The sequence below is a fragment of the Ursus americanus genome, chromosome 6 (assembly GCF_024610735.1).
Source record: "Ursus americanus isolate L20-20 chromosome 6, mUrsAme1.1.p, whole genome shotgun sequence".
In the NCBI taxonomy this organism is placed as follows: Eukaryota; Metazoa; Chordata; class Mammalia; order Carnivora; family Ursidae; genus Ursus; species Ursus americanus.
This window is the reverse complement of record NC_142132.1, coordinates 40782137-40788123: the sequence shown is the minus strand read 5'-3', so window position 1 is coordinate 40788123 and position 5987 is coordinate 40782137.

Here is a 5987-nt window from a genome sequence, read left to right as displayed (position 1 = left end):
TCGCACCCACCTCCCCTCTCGGCGGGTCGCGTTGACTCGCAGGCCCCTCCCGGAAGGGGCGGGTGGGAGGGGGGCTGCCCGAGGCCCCGCCCCGGAGGCGGGAGCAGTCCGGGGGGGCGGGGTCCGGCCGGCCCCGGGGTTCGCGCGCCAGGTTCCGACTGGTGTGTGGTGCCACCGGACCTGGAAGCGGTCGGGGCCGCCAGCGCAGCGGGGGAGCCGAGGTGAGACGCGCCGTCCTGCCTCCGGGACGGGCTGCGAGTGGACGTGGGGGGCGCGGTTCATCCCACTTCTGCTGGCCTTTGCCCAGGGCAGAGTGCGCAGTCCTGCCCTTGATGGCCGGGTTCTTTAATCCCCTTGGGCACCAGCTTCCTTCATCTCGCCCCCCTTTTATTTTCTCCCCGTGCCCCCCAGTCCCTGCCTTCTGCCTCTGTCTTTTGTCTCCTTGTCTCTTCCTGTTTTTCTCCATCGTCTGTCTCACTTTTTCTTGCCTGTCTCTTCTTCATTACCTATTTTCCCTGTCCTACCCCTTCTCTTTTTCCTACTCTGTCTCTCTTGGTCTTCTCCTTCGCCCCACCCCCACCCTGCCCCAAGAATCCTGTCTTTTGATTTTTTTCTCCTAGGATGACTTTTGGGGCTGCAGTTCTTTTCAGTCATTCCATCTCTCCACCCATCCTCTCATCCCCTGTTGCTCTGTTACACTCAGCCAGAGCTTGTGCTGGGCGCTAGGGTAATAATGGTGCATCTGTCCCAGATCCTATCTCCAACAGATTACAGCCAAAGATTTGGGCATTCAGTGCCTGTTTTGGAAAAAATACATAAATGATCTAGTTATAAATATCTGAGATTTAGGGTGAGCTGGAAGAAAACAATCGTGGAATCGTGGAATCGTGGAATCGTTGAATCGTTTTCTTGGCATTTGCCTGTAGTAATAGGCAGAGACAGCACAGCAGGAAGCTAAATCATGCAGAAACCTTTAGGGGACATTGGGGCCCACCCATCCTTCCCTGGAAATAGTGTTAAGGCCAGGTTGATAGGGAGGGAAGGGGTGGAATTCAGAGCTTACTTGTGGGAAGACAATAGAGAGGTCAGGGCTTAGCATGTGAAACCATTCAGTGAGAGTTAAAATACGAAATGAACTGTGTATTTCTGAAATAGACACTTGCCGATGTGCTGATGTGCAGAATTTAAGTTACATAATTATGCTGAATCAGACAGGCATTTTATAGCAATTATTTTATAGCAATTATTGTGGCATTTAAGATTAGTGTTTTGGTGTGCATTAGGTGGGACCACAGTTGAAAATACCCTCATCTTAGTATCAAAGGTTGTCTTAGACACATACTAAGTGAAGAAATCTAGAAAAACAAACCTGATTCATCTGGAGGGAATAAAGTAGAAGTATTGTATATTAAAGCACTGTTTCGCTTCTTGTTAAAAATGTGAATTTGTAGGAGACGTGATTTCATTGTTTTATGATATTTTTATGACATACAGCTGTATGTTCAAACATACATACACACCATATATATGTTTATATATATGTATGTTTATATATATGTTTATATATGTATGTTTATATTTGTTTATATATATGTACATATGTTTATATATGCATATGTTTATATATATATGTAAACTTGTTTGTTTTTAAAGCTGTTAATTACCACCTAGCACAGAGGGTTTTTTAATAAATAATTTAACCTTTTGGTTTATTATGATTTTTAATGGTATTTCAGTTTATTTGACTTTTCAGTTGTTATGGGAAAGCAAAGGTGACATTACTTAAATCACACAAACAAAAATGAAATATGATGGAAGAGGATTGCAGTGTGTTTATTGAAAGAATTTTTTCATTTTAAACCAAAGAGCATTGGACAAATTCTTAAGTGTACGCATGGAGCTTTGATTTGCGAGGTTGTTTTCTGCATTGAAGAGTTAAATTGAGTTTTAAGTCATGGTACCGCTGACTTCCAGTGTGTCAGGACTCTGGAGGGGTGGGATGAAAGGGATGCTTTGCCAATGATTTAAAACCATCATGTCTGCTTTGCTTAGCAGATTTCTTTTTCAGAAATCCAGGAATGATAACTTTTCTTTAAAACAGATAACCACAATAAAAAGATTTTTTCAAGGTTTTGTGTTGAGCTGCAATGCTTTTCAATTTCGTTTCCTTCTTTTAGTAGGCTGTATCTCCCCTTTGTGGTAGATGATGCTATTACTGGCATCAGGAGGAGTCTGGCTGAGCGGTTTGATATACAAGGCACGGACTTTCCCTGGAAGGCCGCCACTGGGATTGGTCTACATGGCCAAGTTGTGTTAGGACTCCAGCCGACCGCGATATGGGCCTGGTGTCTGGCTGCATCCTGGGAATCCTTCATTTGGTTTTGCTTGAACGCAGCAGGCATTGCGGCTGAAGGGATATAGACGGAGCTGGACATAGAGCCTATGGGGTTTGGCTGGGAAGACCTCTTCTCTCCCAGCTCCATGGCATCAGCAGCCAGCCTCCAGGAGAGCCTGGATAGCTCTCCAGTTTTTAATTTTCTCAGGATTCCAGGGCTGGGAGGATGCATGTGTATTTCCCGTTCAGGAAGACCCAGGATGTCACAATCCATATGTAGAAGAGGTGGATAGATAATTATCCTCTGGACTCTGCCAGAATGGCCTGAGAAACATCTCCCAGGTCTAGGGAAACCAAAGGACTAGAGCACAGGCGATACTATCTGCTCTTGGTTGTTTTAGCTAAAGAGGAAGTCAGACACAGGAGGACACTAGCTGGTGGTCTAAATGGTATCACTGACTAAGATCCAGTTTCTGAGTGAGATGCAGCTTGGAAAGGCTGGAGGCTGGCCAGCTGACAGAGGTTGGAGAGTACCTTCAGATACCTCAGGGAAAGGAGGTCACCCAGTTGTTTACTGAAAGTTCTTTCTTTTGTGAATGAAGGGGGAAGGAAGAAAACAGACAGGGCATTTGGTCACTCATTAAACACTATTGTGCACTGGTTCCTGGGAGCGCAGGAGTAGAGGAAAGGCAGCCAGGAGGTTGACTCTTACTTTTGCACTCCTGTGACAATAATGAATAAATTAATGCTACTTAACATTTATTGAGCCAGGCTCTTTAACACTTCACATACCTTAATCTATCTAAGCTTTACCAACCACCTGATGAAGTAGGCTCCAAGGTCATCCTGTTTTAGAAAGGTCCTTTTTTAGATGAGAAAACAGGCAGAGAGGGGTTCAACACCTTGCCCATGGCCACAGGATTGGTGAGAGCAGAGTTGGGCTGGGTCGAGGCATCTGACATGAGAGCCCATGCACTTATCCTCTATGTAATATAAAGCTTGATGTTTATATGGGGTGGCCTGGTCATAGCATGAATAGTTTGTGGCCAAATGAAAGAATGATCACAGTCTGCACTCAGTGCCCTGGAAATGGGTAATACACAAAGACACGTGTGTTTGTAACACTGGGAAGTGGGTGAGGCTTCATCTCCAAGAATGTAGCCCTTCTTGTGTTAGTCAGTGGAATCCTCACTGGTGGCTCAGGAAGGTTGAGAGCATGAGGGAGAAGTATCCTGTATGATAGGGAAGGATGGATATGATCAGACACCATGTCCACTTGGGGAGCTCAGATTCAGAAGGTTTCAAAGATCATCACTTATAATCCCATGACCTAAGAGCTCAGAAATGTTGGAGAGTCTGGGGTGGAGATCAGGTCCTTTCAATAGGAAGACCGCGAGGTGGTACTGAAAGATGTCTGTATGGCTCAGGGGGTTTCTTGCTAAGCTCAGACTGAAAGATCCAAGGAGGACAAGAGAACCCTTCTTAGGACACACACAACAGAGTGATGAGGATGAGCAGATCGTGTCAGGGAGTGAGAGCTCAGAATGAATTGAGGCTATTGAGGAACAGCCAAGGGTCGCTTGATATTGCATGGGAGCAAGGAGAACAAGGGGTGCATAGATTCCCTGAATGTCTGACAGAGAACCATCCTCCAGTTGCAAAGGGCGTTGGTAGGTCCACACAGGAAGGACGAAGGAGCGAGGCAGCACCGAGCAGCCATGCATGTGGTGTCCTGACCCAGAACTCACTGGCCAGGGCATGATGTGACCCCAGAGATGACATCATGCATCTGCACAGGTCATCTGAGAGGTGGATCACAGGACAGGTGCATGAAGCCTGGAGGTGGATGAGACCCAGAGTCTGATGTTGACCCTTGGAAAGGGCCTGTGAGTCGTTTGACAGGAAGAGATGAGCATCAGGAGCTGGCACAGGCTCACTGGGGACCGTCAACATCAGACACACATCATTTTCCCCTTCGAGAGGCTTCCATCTGGCAATGTCACAGACAGAGTGACCAGTTAGATGTGTCTCAGAGTGTTGTGAGACATTGTTTGCACTTGCCAGAGTGACCTTAGCCCAGCAGAGCTGATGCATGAGAGAGAGGTGACCCTCAGGGAGCTCGGTCATGCCAGAGGTCCCCAGCCAGTTCAGTACCCCCATCTCCTCTATTCTTCTTCTCCTCCTCCTCCTTATTACTATTATTATTATTATTATTACATTAGCTCCCTTCCTTTCTCCTCCTTCTGTTGGTCCCATTATTATAATTAAGATTTGAATAATAAAATTGATAGAGCATGAAGTTGGATGGATATCTAATATAGTGATTGGCAGACTTCAGACCCACAACGGTCTCAAGAAGCTGGAAGCAGTGCTGCGTTTAGCAATGTGGCATTTGGCAGCTTGGAGATGAATGCAGTTGGGTGGAATCATGCAACTTCCCTCGTGTGCTTACTGTGAAAATTCCATGCAGTAAGGTGTAGGAAGCCTCTGGCATCTCTGGCATATGTGAACCTACATAGTCAAGAAACGGTCACTTCTATTTTACATGATGCAGCATCCCTGATAGTAAATATTTCATCCTGCAGTAAGATCCCGTGTTCCAAATTTGAATGCTGAAAACAGTTGTCACATCTGTGGCTCAGGGCACTCCGAACATTTTTGATGACTGGGTCTACATGGCTGTGGTTGGTAGAGGTTGCCTGAGCTGTGAAAGCAGCCCAGTGGGCCTGTCTGCAGACGGGTGCAGGGTGCAGCAGGACCCGGAGGACAGCAGCAGGGCACCTGCCCAGGCTTGGGAAGGACATCCTGTGGTTCTAAAATGTCCTCTGGAAAGCTGTCTGAGGCAGAGCTGGGAGGAGAAGGAGAGACGGATTGGGGGGGAATGTGTGTGTGTGTGTGTGTGTGTGTGTGTGTGTGTGTGTGTGTGTGTGTATTTGAGGGTGAGTGTATGTGTGTTTGTGTGAGTGTATGTGTATGTGTGTATATGTGAGTGTGTTTATGTGTTTGTGTTTGTGAGTGTAGGTGTATTCGAGTGTGTGTGTGAAGATGTGTGTGCGTTCGTGTGAGTCTGGAACAGCCAGTGCTGCTCGCCAGCCTGGAGAGGGTGGGGGCATACTTGAAGATGGGTGTCCTAGCTTCAAGAACTGGCTGGTGGAGTTGATCTGGCAAGGGCAGGGAGGGAAGCCTCCCTAGGAGGGCTGATGGCACTCTCTCCTCCTCAGTTTCACCTCCCATGTGGCCAAGAGTGTCTTTCCTCCAAGCCTTGAGGACCTCCAGGGCAAAGTGGAGGCTGGTCTAGCTGAGTAGGCCCAGCAGTTTGGCACAAGAGGACAGTTGACAGGTGAGCAGAGGAGAAGGAAATGGATTAATGTCTGAGGAGAACCAAGTGTGGGCTCGCTGGCGAGTGGATACGGGGTAGACCCACGCTTGCTTCAGGGGCAGCTCCAGGTGGAGAAGAGGTGGCTGCCCCCCAGGCTTGGGAGTGGGGCCCAGACCCACCCTGGCATGCCTGGGCATTTATTGTCCAGCCTTTACCCTCTGGCCACCTGCGCTGCAGGAGTTCCACTCCCAGGTGCTCAGTGTCCTGGCATGTCTGATGCTGTGGAAGAAAAATGGACACACTGAGCAGCAAGACTGTTCTAAAAAAAATGAA